Raw genomic sequence first — 21,226 nt, 5'->3', positions numbered from 1 at the left:
TCTTAAAGGGACCGACAAACGCCTAAAACATGTCACGAGATGCTGGCGGAAATAAAAATACTATGATCTACAGTGACAAAATCGAGCATGCTGTTCGCGACTTTAGTACCTTGGTACTTGAGATGTAGTCATGCAGTCACTTGAGACATGAGTCGGCTGTTATAAGGTGCCGCACACTTATTTAACTTCGCAGTATTTAAAATGTACATGCGTTTGCGCTCTATTCTATGCGTATTACAAAGTTAGAATTGCACAGGCTAACGAGCGGCGCTGCCTTCGCATTCTGTGGTGCAGCGGCAGAGCATGTGGCCTCCCTCATTGCATGGCGGTGCACATGAGTGAGTATTTTTTTTTTTTTTTTTTTTTTTTGTAAGCGCGCGAGTTTGCGACTGACTACCCGAGTTCTGCGGTCTTCCTGTGAGAAATTGCCATTGACTAATTGTGCTGTAGATTGGTACCAGCACTTCAGAAATGGTGCACGGCACCACAAACGAACAGGTGCAGGCGGTGACGGTTGTGCTGCGCAGGGATGCACCAACTTGCTGCAAGGTTCAAAGGTGCACTGCACCGCAGGTGTACAAGCTTGCATTGTACCCCGTGCAACCGAGCTTTTTGTGCCAACATGATGAAAAGGGACTCCGATGTAACTATGCCACAGCATGGTGCTCTTGCGTTGATGCGAAGAAACGCAAGCGCACAGTACCTATAGTCAAAATGTTGCCCACAATTTCTAATCTGAGACAACAGCAAATTTAGTTCTGCTTACCGACCCATACGTATACATGGGCAGACTGTGCAAGACATCTGACATGCTTTAACAGAAGTTTTCCCGATCGTTGCGAATGAGAGCGTTACCAGGACTGTTCTCCCTGTCGTTCTTCAGCCGTAAAAAGACGGATCCTGTGTCCCCCGAAAATCACGCATGTAGAAGTTGCGTCACTGAGCAACGAAAAACGGAGATGCAGCACACCAGCACGATATAATAAATTGGACAATATAGTTGAAATAATTATGTCGCCTGAAAATTTGTACTCATAAAGTGACAGCACCCTAAATTTTAGCATCATTTACATCAATGAACTTCATTTTAGCAGGTAAATTTCGAGCCTTCCCTTCCCCCCCTCTCCCCCAATTGATTTACTGCTCTGTAGAATAATTTGTTCCCAAGCCATAACAAGCGTGGGGGGGAGCTCGGAATCTATCAGTCTAAGGGGTTTTTTTTTTTTTTTTTTTTTTTCGACCTCTGACATGACGAGGGCTCAAAAAGAGTACTACGTGACGAATTCCAACCGAGGAAAACCGCAGTTTGCACGCGACAGCAAGCAAGCGCGGTGTTCCAAGTGGCGCTGCTGAGACAATTGTGCTTTCAATACCTATAATTTCGACGTTGCCAGTCATATTGGTGACGCCTGTGTGAAACCAATGTCGACGTCGTTTGCGAGAGGCATTACGGATGACAACGGAATCATTGCGCATGACGAGATGCACGCGAGTCAACGCTGCGCAGTCTTGCTCTGAATCCCAAACTGCCTAGTCGAATGTTACATCAGGACGACACTCATCCCAGAGTTCCACAACGGATACTATATTTAACCAGCGGTTACCATATTCTCGCGCGTATAACCCGCCTTTGCATATAACCCGCACCCCTAACTTTGAACTCCACGAAAAAGGTAAAAAATATAACCTCGCATATAACCCGCACGCTTATCCGAAAAAATGAGGACTAGGAAGTTACAACTACGCGCAGTCATCATTTCGTTTTCAAAACATATTTATTTCAAAACGACCGCCGCAACGTTGTCAGGGTTGTCCGATTCACTGCTGCCATCCAAGGCTTCATCGTCGCTCTCAAAGACGTAATCGTCTTCGGAACCATCTAAGCTGTTCCTTGTGGCACATTTTTTGAAGCACTATGAAAGACTGCCGCCGAGACATACTCATGATGCCGAAACAAGGCTGGCCAACTGTGCAAACTGGGCGTACAAGAAACGGCACCTGACTCGTTGCAAAACTGTGCGAAAAGCATGGCGAAAAGCGTCTAACCAGACTATGGATGTGGATCTGGCTATAACCTGTGTTGGCCTCATTGGCTTAACACACGTCGATGTCGATAGGCCGCGCGTTGCTGTGAAGCCGACCCCCACCCCGTCCCTTCGCGAATATTCGCAGATAACCCGCATCCCCTCTTTTAAGCAATTTTTTTTAAATTTTCAGTGCGGGTTATATGCGAGAAAATACGGTAAATTATGATAGAGAAACCAAAGAGTACCATTAAATCAGTTAATCATCCTATTCTTTCAAAATAATTTTCATTCGCTCGATGGGAGACTCCGATTACTTAACAAGGCTACAAACACTAAACAGAAAAGTAATCTGAGTGGTATTAGCAAGTCACCTTACCACAACGCCAAGACAGCCTAGCCTTATCGTGAGACGAGGCTTGGAAAGCGAGAAAAAACGCAGAAAAAAAAAAAAAAACGAGACCAGTGGCGACGCCGCTAGCAGTTCCCGCACTAGGCTGCCGTGCATAGACTTTTGACGGCAGCTACTCAGGCCTCGTTTATTTATCGGTAAAAATGGTGTACGTTGCGTCCTAAAATAGTTAATGACTGAACTTAGCAAGTTTGGGTAACGTTTGCCCAGTCACGGCGGCCAAAATCGGAAAATTCCCATCGATACCCATGACGTCACACTGACGAACCAGCGCTGCGGTTTGCGTGCGAATATATATATATATATATATATATATATATATATATATATACACGTTCAAAGTTCAGTTTCTGTTCTAATAATGAACCTGCTGCCGCGAATGTAACAAAAACTGCCTTTTATCTGTCTGAGCTGATGTGCTGCTTCTCTAAATGTCCCTTCAATGCTTAACTTCCCTGCATTTGATTTCCTGCGAAAACCTGGGAGGTGGCACATCAGTGCGAGATCTCGGATTTCAACACATATCTTGGCGTTTTGGGCGCAATGAAGCTTATAGGAAGTTTCCAGGCCCAGTATTTGGGTCACTTTGAATGCCAATTTACCAAGAAACCACATCCCAGCACACGCTGCGAAATATCAATGACATCACGGCGGACTGCCGCTGCAGTGCACCGTCACCCCATGGCTCGTTTCTGCTTCTTCTCTGGCGAACTACGTTTTTTTTCGTGTTGGCATGGTGGCTTTTGTTTTCACTTATCTTCACCACATTGCACGTTGCGTAAATGGTTTCCTTCGTCCTGGTTTACCTTCTATCCCTGTCCCTTTCCTTCTCACCACTGCCGATTGCCGTTCAGGGGCCCTATTCTGAAACGTTCCACTTCGGCGATATTTCGCCTTCGGCGCGCGCTGATTGGCTGTTTTAGCAAAATTGGATGAGCTGATTGGCTGGTTGAGCCCGACGTCATTCAATTTTGCTCAAGCAGCCAATCAGCGCTCGCCTGAAGGCGAACTAACGTCGAAGCGGAACGTTTCAGAATACTGCCCCAGGTGTCTGCAGACGTAGCTAGGCAGTTGCAGTGCGGTCAGCAGTAATTTTCCGTACTATCCGTTATTTTATTTGAAATAAACTGTCGTTATTTTTCCGGCTTACACCGACTCCTCTCGGAGTAAAAGTGCCCGCTTTGCTATTGCAAACGGGTAACCTTCTAATATAGCTAAATATCCCTCCTTGGTAGGCCCTTTGAGTGAGTAAATCGTTCAAACTTCACAACATGAGGTAAAATCACCCTCACGTTCACCCCCCCCCCCCCCTTTTCTTTTTCCCCCCATCGCTGCATTTCCATCTCGCCGCGTATGACGTTCTCTACGTGCCACCTTTATCTAGAAACCATGCGTCAGGAGCTGTCGCAGAAGCAGGCCCTATAGAGAGGCCCGTTCGTTGCGCATCACCCAAGATGACGGCCGCGTCTCGCCACAACAATTATCGCGTTTATGATCGGCACCGTCGACGACTGCACTAAGATTCTCACTTTTACTTGGCTCTCGGCCCTATCGCAGGGTCGCCAGGTCAGCGGCTGTGTAACACGCCCGGGCTTCTTCCATCTTTTACAAGGTTGCAAAGCGCATGGTCAGCGTTTCGGCGAAGAAACAACGGCAAAACAAAAACGCGACACCTCACGCCTTTGCGCTAGAGCGCATTTCTTCCTTACTTACGGGATATGAGGTACGGACACGTTAAAGAAACTGTACGCGATACCTGTGGTCCTCAACAGTTGCTACCTTTATAGCCATTTCGCAATTAGGTTACTGAACCAACACTAACTACACTAACCCCATAACACGATGTGTACTACTCGAAAGACACTAACATCACGTTTAATGTGCTCAAGTTCAAACACGTTTGCACAAACTGAACGGCTATTTGCTTCTCCGCTCGCTGACTCGTAGAACACGCAACTGGAGTGTTATTAACGGACCGTACATTTTAGCGATACGGTATGCAGAGAACAATATACCGTTCTATACAATACGAAGGGGTAGAACATGACCCTTTCATGTAATCCCACGTATCACGTTCTCGTGCTACTTTCCCCTGCTCACGTTACAGCTCACGCCAGTTTCATGTTAACTCTCGTGGGTTTGTCGCCGTGTCTAGGAAATATGCGCACAGGTGCAGTGCTAATGTATAGAATTAACCTCTTCAAAAATATAGGCTAACCCCGCCCATAGCAAACGTGAATTAAAATATACTGCACGCCTTTGCAGAAAGCAAGGTATGAAACATTTAAAAAAATAAGTAAAAAGTATGTGGAGAAAGCATATGTGCCCAAGTTGAAATTAATTACACGGCGTATTTACAATAACGATTTAAATGTAACAATGACTCTGCCAGAGTTGTTAGTGCTGGTTTAGGATTGACAGGACTAACCTTACTGCCATAGCAGACTTATCGAGTTTCCCTTGCTTGTCTCGTGCAAGACAACTACGGCTTAAACGTGCATGCAACCCCGACAACTACCAAACTAATTATCCCTAACGGAAGTGCTATATCATCTAGCTCACGTGTAAAACACCGTACTACGAATACATCTGCCCTCCCTCGAGCAACAGATCAATGACGCGGGTGCTACCAACGTAAACGGACAACACAGTCTTGAAAATTCTTTCACGCGTCACGACAGACCTACCCACCATGTGTCGCCGTATGTGCAGTGTTGAATAATGACAGTGCAACACGTAAAGTACCTCAGAAGAAAAGAAAGTGTTACACAAACACACCCAGAATTTATTGGAAACCATTAGGTCGCTTACACGAAGAGAATTTATCATGCTGCATTCGCGACATCGAAAATCAAACACTGCAAGCCACGGAGGACAATGAAAACAAAATCAATGTGGCACCAAGGTTTACGCGCGTTAGGCAATGCTCCCCATCTCATTCGTTAATCAATTACGATTTTCATAATGATCCATGTATTCGAGAACGACATGTGACATACCAGCCACGTGCTACGCATAACCTTTACAATTTGCGATAACGCACTTTCTTTTACGCTCTTCTTTTAAAGACCCAAGCACAACATTAATGAACAAGGCATCGCGGGCATAACACTAACAATAAAGATGCACGTCATGCACATGCAGCTTGATATTAAAACGCAGGCACACTACGGCTTTACAACAAAACAGTGGGATACCAGAATAAAATAACATTCACAGCATCAAACTCAAATGATAAAAGGAACAACAAAATATAACAAGAACGTGACTGAATGTCGTGCTCGCTCGGCACAGAGCAAACCCGCACCGCCAGCAAACAACGCCCTTTCCGTGCAAACGCACGCTGCAATCCTTCGCGCTTATGCAGCACGCATACAAGCGGCTGCTCGAACGTGTTAACGAAAACAGCAAAAAAGGCGCTGCTGTGCACAGGTCGGTGCGAGTGCTCGGTGCCAAGTCAGGGCGGGATTCGTGCCCCGTGCGCTATCCAGTCTCTAGGTGTGTGTGTAGTGTGCACCCTGGAGACAAGACCAGGTGAGAGGAAGCAACTCCCGCAAAACAAAAGCCGCGCCGGCGCGGCCATTTGTGTAGCCAGCCCTCCTCCTCCACAGTCTCTCCTCCTCCTCCCTTCCATCCTCCCTCGCCCGGAGAGCCGACAGCGCGCATGCGCGGCGGCGGAGCAGATTCGTCGGCGCGCCTTCAGGGAAGTCGTCGGTGGGGGGACGCCGGAGAGGCCTAATCCGACGTCGCGGCCAGGCTTATCCACGTCACGGCGGCCGCTGGGCCGCGGCTCTTTTTCGGCACAAACTTCGCTCGACAGATATAACGAGACTGCTTAGCGCGCAGCGCTGGTGGGAGGGGGGTTGGTCAAGAGATGGGAGCGAAAAAAATAAATAAAAGCCACACGAGAACCGGCGCTTCCGCTCGTCGGCTTCGGGGAGGGTGGAGGACGGGAGGAGGGGAGGAGAGACACGGGAGATAGTGCTCGCAGAGAAAAATCAAGGTGAGGCGACAAACACAATTATGCGCAGAGAGAGGCGAGAGAAGAAGCGAGCCAAACGACAGCGGGTGTACACGCACAGGCACGATCGGCGAAGCAGAAGAGGGTTTTTTCAGAGAAACAAAGTCACCGGAAGGGAAAATACGCAGCCAAGTAGCCGGCGCACTGAAGAGAGATCGGCATACGTGAGTGAGACAGAAATCAAGAAAGCGTCAACCGAAAGGGAAACAACGAACCAAGACGTGGTCATGGAAACTCGGGACATACCTTGGTTACGGTCAAGAAGGGCTATGTGGGAATGGCAGGACCAGGGAAACTAACAGGGAGAGCAGGGGTATCAAACAAGAAAGGACAGGAGGTGATGGTGAGCGTCGACCTGCACGCTAAGCGTCGGAGTGCATCAGTCGGCATCCGCCGCTCGGCCGGCGGACGGGAGAGAAAAAATAGTGCGCGCCCCGCGCCACTGCAAAAAGCGTCAGTTGGTCAGAACAAAAAAGTAAAAGCAGTAAACAGGATACGTAAATGATTTCCAAGATCAATGCGTGCTTTATTTCGTTGATTACAGCAGAACTATTACCTCTACGCCGCAAGGCAGCATTGTATCCTTGCGCCGCGTCCGGGTGCGTGCGGAAGACCCAGTCGCGCCCTCGCGGCCGCTTTGGGAAGCTTCTTCATCGGGAAATCATGCTGCGGCGCGCGCTCGCCGCTTGTTTCGTTTTTGAAGGGAGAGGAGCCGGCGCTGTTTTTCGCCGCTCGCCTAGTCGCGTGAGCGGAGGTGCTGCGCGCTCCGCGAGAAATTTAAGGTCGTGCAGGTGTGCGCGTGGAATATATTGAAAAGGTGGGAACGAACCTAAAACGTCGAGTATTTGTACTTGACAGGCTCCTAAAATGCCGGGAGCAGCCTATAAGAAGGCAAAGTTGTTCTGGCGTTCTTCAAAGAAAGTGTTTCAAGTTTCAACCATCGTTTCAGTTTAATTTACAACAATTTGTCTATTTGCTGCGTGAATAGCGATAGATTATTGCTGCAAACGGATATTTCTGTGCTTGCCGGTTCATAAGGGAAACTTTTCATAAATGAACATAAATCATGCATTCACTAGCTTAATCTTGATTTGAATTTCTCGATTTTGCCAAGCTTTCGCGTCTAACGTTGCAATCGCTCAGTAATATGAATGTAAATATTGTTGCAAGTGCGAAAAATAACAAAAAAAAAAAAAGAAATAGAACAGCCAAGTCCTGCCTGTGTGTCCGAGTGGCGCTCGATCCTGGACTGGGCCCTTATGACTGAAAGGGTTGACTCATTAGACGGTGGTTTACGTCACAAAGCAAAACCTGGGCTAGCTGAGCGGAGGTCTGTGTATGAATTTCGTCCGTCTGTGTTTATTTAGTGAGTGAGTGATTTATTCTGATGGCATTGGAAATGTTGGCATCTGTTGCGTCGCCGACTAAAGCTCGCTTCACGAGCTGCAACCTCCCCTCCTTCTCCACACTCCCTTACTAACTAGAAACGCTAACTAACTAACTAACTAACTAGCCCGGCAACCAAATTCGCGCTGTAAGGAAATGTAAAGGTATGATGATGATGTATAGTGTCTTGGTGGCGCAAGGGCCAGGTATGGCCAAAGAGCGCCAAGGAATCAAACGCAATGGTGTAACAGAATGGTCCGAACGAGTTAGCAAATGTGGCGTGCTTCACATAAGAGTGACACACATATTGGGGCGCTTGGCCAACGAACACATTGCGAGGGCCCTTTAAGCAAGCACATGTGTGTCTCTCTCGCGCGATACAGCTCAGCACGACGGGAACCCATTCTCGTTTGCGTAGCTTCGATTTTGCATTAGGTTTCCATTAGACGCTGCGGATCAAACATTCAGGCGGCCCGAGTGGTTCCGGCCAGCTTTGTAAACAATCCCGCTGGAAAGGCATTATTCATGCAGCCAGCCCGTTCGCGAACACCGCATTCGGGCTGGGCGCAAACACCGTGACGAGCTGAGCTGCGCCAAGCGCCCGAAAAACGCTCGCGCGTGCGGAAGCCTCCTTCCGGCTCGTTCTGATATCGCTCACGGTGATTGATTCGGCGCGTAATTAGAGTTTACGTGACTTACATTTAGGCTGAGAGAAGTAAGTGTATATATAAGCGGTTAAGGTTAACTTGATGGGCTCCAGATGCGGATAGGTTGGCAGCACCTTGCATCTGGCTATAGACCACATCGCGCGTATTATGCGTTATGAACAGTAAATAGCAACAACAGTGAGGCATGAACGCCATCTCGTACACGCGTGACACAGAGGTAGTAAAAGTTTAAAGAGCAATTCTAAACATGCCGGCTGAAATCAAATGGTATAACTATACGTGCGCGTGTTCGACCAATGCATGCATTGAAGAAATTCCAAGGTGCGGAGCTAGTAGTAGTAGTAAGCACTTTATTTAGGTCCTGAGAAGCTAGGCAGGCGGGCCTGCTAGCCGTTGGCTAGTCCCATGTCGGAACAGAGAGGCCGTGCCTCTCCGCTCGTTCACGGGCCCTCTGGACAGCCAGGAGTTGGACGTCTTGTCTGGGATCTGTGAGGGCCTTCGTCCAGTCTTCTTCTTGGTTAAAATCCTGTAACACAGGGCACTGCCAGAGCATGTGATTTAATGAGCAAAATTCAGTGCCACAATCTGGGCAGAATGGATCGATGTCGGGGTGAAGTTTGTTCAGAAAGCCCCTAGAGGGGTAGGACCCCGTCTGGAGCATGCGGAGCGTGCTAGATTGTGATCTGTTGAGCTTATTATGGGGGGAGGGAAAACTCTGCCTATCCCCTCTGTAATGTGATGTGATTTCTTGAAAAGTAACTAGAGGATCACTGTGGAAGAGCTCTCCCGAACTCACCTGAGACACCATCCCGTCACGGCATATGAAACCTCGCGCACGGTCGTGGGCTATCTCATTGGGGTTCAGGTGACCCGGTAATACGTCTGATCCCATGTGTGCTGGGAACCAGACTATGTGATGAATAGTGCCTGAGGGGGGTCTGCCGTCGAGAATCCTGGCTGCCTGTTTGGCTATCAATCCCGATGCGAACGCTCTAATTGCCGCTCGGGAGTCCGTGTAAACTGTAGTGCGTGTTGTGCGCTAAAAACTTTTTTATTGCGATAGCAATTATATGGACACTCAAAAGCAGATTTCTGCCGTCGCCGTCGCCGTCGCCGTGAGGTTCCGTATGACGTCAATGGAGATGAAATCGTGGCCGCGCGCCGCCGAACGCTGTATGTGCGAGTGAAAGGGCGCGAGGGACGCGCTCTTTCACGGGGAGTGAACGCACGGCGGAGAACAAACGCGCGTTCTGCGCCGTGCTTCCTTAAGGGCTGCAGAAGTAGGCGTCTCTTTCCTCCTTTACAATCACCATATATGTAGAGCAAACGCGCCTTCTTCCGATGCGCGAGAGGCCGTGGGGGAGGGGGGGAAGGGGGAGGGAAGGGAGGCGACGTTTAGCTGCGGCACCAAGTGCCTATTTATATCAGAGGCTCCGGCAACAGTCACCAACGCCGCACGCATTTTGAGCGAACGCGGGCAAAATGCCGACGGCGTCGACAACAGTTCGGCGCGTTGCCGGTGCTGCTGCATGTCCAAGTTTATACAGCTGATAAAGCTAATATCATTACTCCGTATATCTCTCTACAAATTTGCTATCGCAATTGATGCTTCACCTTTCAGGTGAAACTGCGACAACTTTTTGTTTTTTCTTTCTTGATGATGCCGTGGTCATTATACTTTTGCTCGCGAGTATACATGGGAAAAGGATGCAAAAAGATGCGCAAAGAAATAAGCCTCAGACGTTGTTCAGCTCTAAACTACTGTAAACCATCTTGGATTGTCTAACAAGCGCCGACATCTCGGCACACTGGTGCATCCGCGTTGCGCCAGCCGAGACCATAAAAAGAACCCGCGACCGTTTGCCTTGCCGCGATATGCAGCGCTATATAGACACCTTCTGGACGGCATCAAGCTATCAAAGTCTTGGAATTTGTACATCGTTTGATGCGTCCTTATATCAGATGGGACACAGAAGGGGGTCACACAAGAGCAAATCACTTCCGATGTCCTGTTTCGCGCAACTCTTAATCGTGTATCAACACAAAAACTTTCAGTTTTTCTGTTATTCTGCGAAATAATCGCGTTTGTTCTTGCAGGACTAGCAAAAAAAATCATTTGGAACGACTCATACGGCGAGCAACATAATTACCAATATATTCTTTGCAAACTTGCCCAGCCAAGCGCCACCTTGGACGAGGCAAGGCAACTGGGCAAGCTCTTGGTGGTAAAAGAACAGTGACGTCACGCAGTAGCGCCCCGTTCACGTGGTGAGTTAAAGAGGGATGAATTGCGTCACTCGGCCAGTGACGCTTATCGCGTTAGCTTTATCGTCATTACGTTGTTTGGAATAGAAGCGTCGGCCAGTCAAAATACGCTTGTTTGCTGGTGGGCAGCGGTGGTTATACACGTGCACTCTCCGAGGCGCAGAGGGAATGGAACGACGAGTTGTTCTCCAATACGTGCGTGAAAAAAAAAAAGTGACTTTTTGCAGTTATAGGTCCACGCTCGAGCATGCAGTCGCTGATTCACGTAATGAGGGAAGCTAAATAATAAATACATTATCAATTAATGAAAGCACATAACAGATACGAAATGAAACTTTCAAAATGTAGCACGAGGATTATAAATTGAAGTATCAGGTTACACAACGAAAAGGAAAGAACGCGATGGAAGCTCCAAGATCACGTAGGTGGACAACTAAGGGTTAAACACGCCTCGGTACCATGGCACACAGCCGTCAATGAAGATAATTAAACTTGCTAAATACAATATGTTAACCGCGAAAAGTATAAAGTGACGAGAATACAGAAGGAAAGAATCCTGTGAATGCATGACTTCGGGAAGTCTGGGAAGGTTTAGGAATTGGGCTTAGCTCGTTACGGTACGATGCGGAAGACATCGTCGGGGTTGCGAGGGCTCGTCGCTTGGCTTTTGGTCTTTCTCAACGGAGGACGCCCTAAAGGCCACAAAGTCGAGCTATAGACTAGCCAAGCTTAATATATTTGTCTACCGACCATTGAATTACACCTGACACTGGCACGCGCATCCACATGCACCACATTACACAAGTGTCCCACCATTAGGTCTTACTCCACGCGCTGGGGTTTTGCCGGTTTTAGGGTACTTTTTCTTTCCGGGGTTTTACATTCCAAACCAGTTCTGATTATGAGGCACGCCGCAGTGGAGGGCTCCGGATAAATTTTGACCACGTGGGGTTCTTTATAACGTGCACTACAACGCAAGCACACGGGCGTTTTCGCATTTCGTCTCCATCGAAAATGTGGCCGCCGCGGCCGGGATTCGATCCCGCCACCTAGTGCTCAGCAGCGCAACGCCTTAACCACTGATCCACCGCGGCGGGTGGCTTCAGGGTACTGTGATAATGTATCCGCCTTCGCCGCTCGAGCCATGCACTGCACTTGTCCGTCCTCAAGTGACAGGTGAAGCGGCGGGTGCCAACATACTTGCGTCGTCGAGAAAGGTGGGGCGCCAGCGACAAAATCAGAGGGCATGAACATCGTTACATATCATCAAGGCTAGTAACTCTATGTTAGGGCTCGATGTTAGTAACTGCTTCATAAGCTAGACACATTTCGCCCTATCCTACAAAAAGATCGAATATCTGCCCTGGCAACTTTCCTGATTTCTACTTGTTTTTGTGTTTCCCGCTTTTCCTTATAGCTGTCCAGACAGACGTAGGTGTTACACATTTCTGTCGTTCTTCCAATAATAAACAGTTGTAAGACAGCGCCTGTCCCGTGTTCATCTTTATTCTCGTCCACGTGGTCATCTCGCTCTGTAATTTGCAAGTCGTCGATGTACCTGGTCTCAGCAGAGATGCCTCAGCGCCGGCTGCACGGACGGTGGGGCTAATCATCGCTCCATTGCGAGGTTGCTGTCTCAGACGATGTTGCTTAGGCGATTTCCTTGTTTTTCCATAATTCCGCGCGACATCAGATCCCGTTGTTCCGGATCGCATGTCCACGACGAACGTTCTTTCTACGCAGCCGAAAACTGCTACAATTGAGCCTCAAACTTATCGCTCGGACACTGAAGACATTTCCAGCGCTTCCAAACGCCGAATGCCATATGTGTTTCCGGCACTTGAATAATCGCGGCCGCGCGCGAAGATGTCTGTGCGCGCGTGTTTGTACCAGTCGAGAACGTTCTTCCTGCTCCCAGATGTGTGTCATAGAAAAAGCGCGCGAAGCGTACGGCGAAGGCAAGTTGAGGCATGCCTCTAACGGACAATGACAGTGCTAGCTCGACGCACGAGGAACCTAGGCGGCAATGAGGCGGCGAGATCGCTACAAGCCCGGATGGGAAGCACCCAGCGCGCGTGCTACGGCTCGATTATGATTTCCTCCTGCGGCCGAGAGTTTTCCCGAGAGAGTATAAAAGCCGACGCGCTCGTTGGTTGAGCGCCTTCGCTTTTCAAAAGCCGTTTGAGATGGCCGCTCCTTACATAGAGATGTATACATACACGTCCTGCTTTTAAAGCGAACTTTTCTTTGACTACCGCCCCGGGGTTCGGCGTTTCGTCGTCTGGCTGCGCCGAGTAAAGTGGGCCAATCTCGGAGGCAATGTGATCGTAAACTGGGCCGATCCCAGAGGCTCTGTAATCAAAGGTTGTGATTTGGGGGGCTGATCACGACACCACTGCATGATATATGCGCCATCGGAATGATTTTAATGCGGTTTGTAACGCGGGTCGATCATGGAGGCAGTGCAATCGAAGGCATATGTGCTCGTCCAATCCTGATAATGCTATCGCATTTCAGTCGCTCAGGTATATCATCCGAACCTAGCTTCCCTCCTTCGTTCTCCAAGTTTGGCATCAGTCTCTCGCCGAGTACACGTACTGGTGTCGCTCACCTAGCTGAGGCACGAATAACAGATATGACGTTAGCGTGAAAGAGTTTTTTCACTACTAGACATTCGCGTAGAGGGGCTGGTTTATACGTCATAAACGGTGCTCGTATAGTTTAATGCGACCCCAACGGGGCACTTGAAAACGCCTCGAGTGGGAGCTGCAGTTGATCATGTCCTTGTAAGAGGTGTAAGTAGACGCGTTAAACGTCAAACGTTCCGTTTTGTACTTCTCAGCAAATATATGTATATTGGATGTGGATACCAGCGATAACAACCACGATACCACGGTACCACGATACCAACAGCGCCTCGGTATTGATATTGTGATGGAAGCCGTCGACGTGTTTCATCTCCGCTGATTCTCGCACTGCGAGATACCCAGATTATTATTATTATTATCTTTTTTTTATTAGACGTCGTCTCGACTATCGTGTCAGATAGTACCCTCGCCTGTGGTCGTCGACCAGGGGCGTGGGGGGGGGGGGGGGGGGCATTCTGCAACGATTCACCTAGTGGACCGTCCATTTCGGCCCCTGCTGATTGGATGCAGCTGCACAAGCGAGAAGTCGCTTGTGCAGGCGCCCTGGTCACACTCCTGGCCACCAGGCTCGTGCTCGGACCAAGGAACCCCTTTGAAACACTGTATACAGATATATCTGCATATCTGAAGATCACACATTTGCGGTCAATATCTAATACACTGGAAGTGCTCTATTCCTTATAGCGAAAGCTGTATGGCATTTCATCCCACGTTCGTTAATTCTGTCACAGACTCACACGTATATTGTATCATGATTACTTAACTGTCTGAAGTATCTGCCGGAAAATATGCCCCCTGAACGTTCGAAGCAAAACAGTTGAACAATGGGCGAACAAAGACGGGAACGTGCAGTCAAAGAATGTCCGTTTAAAGAATGTGTAACTGCGACGATGTTCTGGCATTGGCGATATTCGCAAAATATAAAGTTTGTGACGTGTAATCAGTATAAATGCCAGTCAAGGTTAGCTCTTTGTGCTATATGTTTCTTGCGCTTAAATTTGTCTCGACCTTCGAAAATGCACTAACTTGCCCAAATGACTTCATTACCTTCGTTTGATAAATTAGGGCAGCCTCAAGCATGGAGCCAAAATTTCGGCACAAGGACTTGTCTCCACCCTTGTCCCTTTGCCGAAACCTTGGCACCCGCCGCGGTGAATCAGCGGCTATGACGTCGCGCCGCCGAGCGCAAGGTCGCGGGTTGGATTCCCAGATGCAGTGGCAGCAGTCCGACCGGTACTAAATGCAAAAATGCTTGTGTGTCGTGCTTGGGATGCACGTTAAATAACGTAAAGCGTTGACAATTAATCAGCAATCTTCAACTAACACACTTTGGTGTAGCTACTGCGTTGCTTTCTGACGATAAACCCGATGAATTATACCATGTAGCTTCAAACTTAACTTCTTGGCTCGCACTTTACTATGAGCAAGCAACCTACGGATCCGAGCACGCATGGTGGTCGGAACTAATAATAATAAAAAAAGTTCGACATTCAGAAAATTAATGCGGTAGTTCAGCATTGCTTCGTGCTCTCCCTTGGGCGTCGGTGTCCGCCCTATTTGCCCATCTCTAGAATAAACCAAATGGTAAATATAGCTAACACGACGACGGAGAATCATTTGCTTTCACTTGAGTGTCTTTTCACTTTCTATATATCTTATCTTATATATAAATGATAATATGTTCTTTCGTTTCATAAGCAACCGCGAAGGAGCCGGCAGTGCTTTATAACGAACATAAAAGGAAGCGTGCTTGCGGTGGCTTCGAACGACGGTGAAGCTATCTGTTAAATTGAACTCGTAGGGGAGTTGCCGACGCAGCTGTCATGACTGGCATTACCCGCACAGCTGCTGCGATCATCCACCAGTCCTGAAGGGGAGCTCTCGAATGCAGCGCTGCCGCGTAAAAGCAGCAAATTAGCTTTACTATACCACACTAAGCCCGCTTCAATATTATTCTAAGGCTATTATTGCATGTTATCCGCATAATACAGCTTTATTGATACCTCATATGGCACAGTCGTGGAGCTGGAGATGTAAGGGTTGCATAAAAGAAAGAAAGAAAGAAAAAAAAGGAACATTCCCACTTTTATGACAGCTTTTTTCAAGCGTTATGTATATAAAGTCAAAGTCACAATTTCGCTCTAGAAGGAGCAGTAGAGTACAGTACAGTACAGTACAGTACAGTACAGTACAGTACAGTACAGTACAGTACAGTACAGTACAGTAGTAGAACCCAACTGCGCATAGTATAGCACCGAAATGAGAAGGGGAAATGTATAGGTACGTACGAATATCGCTTGCGGCGTGGCTCGCTCAGTGTATGGTTATACAAGTCAGGAGGCCATGCACAAGCGTTCTATTTTTACTAAGCGCCGCCCAACAGGTCCAACTTTGTAATCCGAAGCTGCGCATGTGCGACTGTTTTGAGTGATCTTAGCGATCGAGGAGTTCAATAGATGTCACGAAACGACGCGCCATAACCTCGGACCGCAACACACCGCCAACACAGCGCAACACAGCGCATGAGTTAAATACAAGGTAGCTTGGGCATGACTACAGAGAGTGTTCGACATCGCCTGCGTGTCTCGTTGCCTGAAGTGCCGAGGGGAGAATCGTCCCGTCTTAAATAATCATGCTGGCATGTACAGGGAGATACGTGATTAAAGGGAGGCATCATCTTGAGAACATACAGAAGAAAACACTTTCTGCATGCATGCCTGCAACACCTCGTGCTTTCAGATGGGTCCGTTATATATCACTCATAGAAGCTGCATGTCTTACTGAATTTCTAAGAATATACTGCTTAGCTGGACGTGCGATAGCACTGCCCTATATCTGGTGACACTACAATAAGGTGCGCTCAGGCGGAGCAATTTCCGGCCTCTGTCCCCAGCCTAAACCCACATGTTAATACAGATCGCCCCCCGCCACACAGAAAAAGCCGAGTTAGTTCTTCTGCAATGAATTCATAGCATCTAATAAAAGTGTGACTCGTCAACAGAACCATAAAAACACTTTAGCTGGTACTCCAGCCTGCAGAGAAACGATCTATGTGACACGGCGGGTCCAATATTCCAATCCAAAGATCCAATATTCCAGTACTGTACCTAAACTTCATGCGTTTGTATCAGTCTATAGGGTAAGAAACTACATGTCTGCGTTTCGGTTAACCTTCATGCCGTTATTTACCTGAGCGCCCTCTATATTTCCCTGGATGAATGACTGCAATGTGTTACTCGGTAAAACATGTGGATACATTGACCTGGTTGCGAGGGCTTTGCACAAATCAACCGTTCGTATCTCGATCATGCATGCCATCGGCGGCAAATATCGCAATCATCTGCCAGACGCAACTGGAACTGGACTCACTTCAAAAATGTGCTTACAGAGAGCTCTTTGCTGAACAAGTTCGAAAGCTTGGTTGTGTCCAATACAACCTCAGTGCCCACAATGTTTTAAACAATGCTGCTCCATGCACTGCGCCTCATACATTGACAGTGACTCTGACTCTTTTCTTGCTTAGAATTTTCAGATTTGTATTGTTGGTGCACTAGAAAAGGCAGTTTGTTTCACTCAGGCATCTATACCGGAAATATATGCTTATTATTAATTGTTTATTGAACCACTCAATAAACGTTTGTGCTGCAGCCAGTTTTATCCAACTGTTCAAACTATACTCTCGCTCTCTTATACTACTAAAACATCTCTAGTTTTTCTTTTAAAAATAAAGGGGTAAACAGGCTGTCTTTTTTTAAAGTGCTCAATACTTGTGAAAAGCATCTCTAAAGGGCGCCACCGAAGCGCTGGGCAATGACCCGTCAAAAATACCATTAGTCTGCGCTGGCATGCTTGTCAGATCTGTCGTTTGCTTCTGACGCCCCTCTTGAGAATGTCTTTAGCAAGCGGTCAGATTTCTTGCTTAGGGCAATTTCATTGATTCGCTCGTGGAATCGTCCTTAGGGTGAATTAATTGTGAACAACATGACGTCGCGGAAAAGACATTAAGGTAATTTGACGAAGCGGAGGCAATTACACGCTTAATTAATATCCTTACGGCTACTATGTGACTAGGAGGGTTTCAGAGGGCACTTAAAGACAAGATTCAGTTATTTGCGACGAAGAATCATTAACGTAGCTTTTTCTACTAGTAATTGTTTTCCTTTTTTAAAGCCTGCGATGTTTCGAATTATCCGACGCGCTTTCCCACTTACGCGTGATAGCAGTGCTGTTCTCCATCACGCGGTGAGCAGGCTATTTCCACCCGTATGTCTCACCGGTGTCACTCATAAATATGACATGCCGCCTCTTTTCGAGGTGGACGCGCGAATCGGTAGCTGGGTGCTGTTCTTGATAACTTGGTTTTCGAAGAGTGCTCGTGGCGCTGTCCCAAAGTGTCCCAAAGGCTAGACGCTAGGCTATAGCTGCTAGCAGGAGTTCAGTGGCCACACTGAGGTAAACGAACTGTCGCATGAATGCAACTACTACTGGGTTAGACATGCAGCACGTTTAATTCACATCGTCGGTGAGGGAGCATGCCATTCCTGGGGCACTTACACGGGCGATTCCACGGCTACCCTACGCGAGGGGAAGGGGGGTAAAGGATGAAAAGAAAGGCAGGAGAGTGAGGAAAGTATTACGAATGTGAACTCTATGAACATCGTCTTGGGGTATAGCTGCGGTAAATTGAAGAATTAGGAAGCTATTTATTCACCGTAAACAAGTTCGTTAAGAAAAGCAACAAAAAAAAAATTAGAGCATCTTCCCGTAGGGGAACCCTGAGTAGTATGCGAAGCAGCCATGGGGTCGACTCAAGTTCCCATTAGTTTTCAGATCGGCCTGTCGCCACTGCCGTATCGTGGCAGCGGCTCGAGCCCTCTTCTCCGCGGCGCTGTCCACGGCGCTGACACTGGCGTTGACGCTGGCGCTGTCCGTGGCACTCATCGCGGCGTTGCGGGAGGAGAATGAGAGGAGCGGAGCGCGCGTCATTATACCGCGAGCTACAGTGGCGCCCCCCAGCGGAGTATGCAGCGCCTACCGTCGCGCCTCTAACCTAAGCTGTTTCGCATTATCGCGCGCGGAGCCGCAGGTGTTGCCATTCGTTGCGCAATCCGGAGAGGAGAGGAGATGAGACAAGGAGAGGAGGAGGAGGATGCGCATGCGCAGCGCGAGTGTGGCCGCCGCACGGCGAGTGGATGGAGGGAGGGAGTGACATAGCCCCGACCATAAGATGCTTCGCATCTAAAATACCGAATGTCTATTTAGGTGATTGCTAAAGGCACAGCCTTAAAAAATAAGAAAAAAAAAAAGTGGTGCATGCTGGGTGAAACACCCTGCATAGAAACTCCATGCACGCAACCAATATGCAAAGAACCGATCCAGTAGACAGCACTGCTGCGTTTAACTGAATAAAAAGAAGAAGAAAAAAGCACTCATATTCCTATATGTATGTTGCACGTACTTCAGGGTTGATGTATTGCACTTTACACGCCTTGTGGATCTCGCGTCATGCATCGTGCCATGCGTAATAGACATTGAGCGACGATAGACAAGATAAAGAGAACTCCCTGCTAGCCCCGTTGATCCGATGTCGTGCGGTTTCGGCGAGCGGACAGCTATACGCATATCCGAGAAGGATGAACTGGAATGTTGACTACGCTGGCACTGCCAACCGACAGCTGCATCGGCTGGCGATTACAAGATGGCGGGAAACGCCTGGACGGGAACAGGAACCGCGCACTTTCCTCGGAGTTGCTGCCATTACGCATACACTAATGGCGTTCCCAGCAGTCACTGCGCTTGCCGCAGGAGCAGACGTAGTATACGTGTCTGTCTTCACCCGCCACGGGGCCGCGTCATAAGCCATCCGGCCCGAACGAGTACATGACACTTCTCTTACCGACCCCTGCAGCCTACCCAGCCACGTCACGCACCAGTCGATATACACGCCTATGACTTGGATCACCTTCTCGGCATCGAATGTCGTTTTCTTCGAGGAGCACGAGTGGAACATCAAGTTGCGTTATAGTAAATTACGCTTCTGCTAAAGCAAAACTTGAACGAAAGACCCATGGCTGCGCCGAACTGAAGTTCCCACACCAACCCACCATGACGTCCAGGATTATATATCAGCTTTAAAGACCCGAAACAAATAATATAGAAAGTACTAAGTCGTTAGTAATATACTAATATATTTTTTTCAACGTTTTCCTGATTGCTTCGTGTACCTTGTTTGCAACTTACTGGAGCTTTAGAGCTTTTGTTGTTATTGTTCCGTCGTTGGCTTCAAAGACCCTTTCCGTCTTAATATGTTCGCCTTCTCAATTACTTTACTCATGCACTTGCGTTCTGTGGTCGTTAGTAGTATATATATATATATATATATATATATATATATATATATATAATATATATATATATATATATATAAGGAAGCGTGCTTGCGGTGGTTTCGAACGACGGTGAACTCTCTGTTATACATATATATATATATATATATATATATATATATATATATATATATATATTGTAAGCACATTTAACGTACTTCATCGTTCTCATTTGTATATAGCATCATCATCCATGTTTCTCTTCTTCTTCGTGTTGAGCCTCGGCCGTGCCGGTGGAATAAACGGGTCTGCCAGTGCTGCCTGTCCTGGTCGTCTTCCGTCTTTCACAGTGGTGGAGGCGCGTCAAGATCCCGACGTCCTCCTGCGTTCCTGCCCTACCTGGAGCTACGTTCCGGTCGCCGCCTGCGCCCGGCCACCCCCACAGCTATGACCACCCCTGCGTCGGCCGCCGGCACTATCGCTACCCCTGACGCTCCTGCTCCTACGACATCGGCTGCACTGACATCGTGCACCATTACCACCCCTCATCGTGATCCACCAGTCTTTGCGGGTCTCCGCGGGGAAGACGTCGACGACTGGCTCGACAACTACAACCGCGTGAGTTCGGCCAATGGGTGGACCGATCGACAGAAGTTGACTACCGTCGCGTTCTATCTGACCCACGTTGCGAAGACGTGGTATTTTAACCACGAAACTGGCTTCACCGACTGGTCAGCGTTTACTACCAGCTTGCGGCAAATATATATATATATATATATATATATAGTAGTTTATCGATGAAGGACTACTTTACGTTTTAAGTTAACCAAATATCTATAATCAAGCAAGTTTCCAAAGATATTGCGGCCTCGAAACCATCCACGTATTACCTTGAAGTGACACGTCGTGATAACGCTGAGATTTTGTTCCTAAATTAAACAGCAAATTAAAAACAGAAAAAGGAAGCGCAGCATTATATTTTCTGTACTTGTTCACAACATTTCCGCTCCAAATAAGTGAAAACAGAGTTTCGGCAGGGCCCTTCGTCGGTACCTAATCTGATCTAGCATCGCTCTTAGTGCCCTTCATGTTGCAGCCGCACTTTTGCGGTCTTAAAATACCAGTTTTATCACTTCATTTTGATCATACAAAAATAAATTAGCTTTTCTCTCTGCAATTGCAATCGTTATACCTTCAAATATTTTATTGCGATAGCAATTATATGGACACTCCAAGCGGATTTCCACCATCGGCATCGTCGCCGTGAGGTTCCGTATAAAGTCCAAGGGCGATAAAATCGTCGCCCCGCGCCGTACGCTCTTTAAAGCGCGCGAGGGACGCGCGCTTTCACGGAGAACGAACGCATGGGGGAGAGCAAACGCAATGTCTTCCGTCGTGCAAAAGGCCGTGGGGGGATGGGAGAGAGGGAGGGAGGGGAGGCGACGTTTAGTTGCGGCACCAAATGCGTATCTTGTG

General features: G+C 48.0%; 1 protein-coding gene across 11 annotated transcripts in view; it reads right to left on the bottom strand.

The window, feature by feature from the left end:
* The window catches only part of LOC119455925 (poly(rC)-binding protein 3-like), a 490,025-nt gene that overhangs the window by 383,435 nt on the left and 85,364 nt on the right, over positions 1-21,226 (bottom strand). For 7 of the 11 annotated variants that reach the window (XM_049669440.1, XM_049669430.1, XM_049669437.1 and 4 more), the window contains exon 1: positions 6,704-6,836. The exons of the other annotated variants lie outside the window; for them this stretch is intronic. The gene's annotated coding sequence lies outside the window, so the exon portion shown is untranslated. Of the gene's footprint in view, positions 1-6,703; positions 6,837-21,226 lie in introns of those variants that run through there. 11 annotated transcript variants of the gene reach the window in all.

The sequence above is a fragment of the Dermacentor silvarum genome, chromosome 6, assembly GCF_013339745.2.
Source record: "Dermacentor silvarum isolate Dsil-2018 chromosome 6, BIME_Dsil_1.4, whole genome shotgun sequence".
Lineage (NCBI taxonomy): Eukaryota > Metazoa > Arthropoda > Arachnida > Ixodida > Ixodidae > Dermacentor > Dermacentor silvarum.
This window is presented reverse-complemented; position numbering and strand designations above follow the sequence as displayed.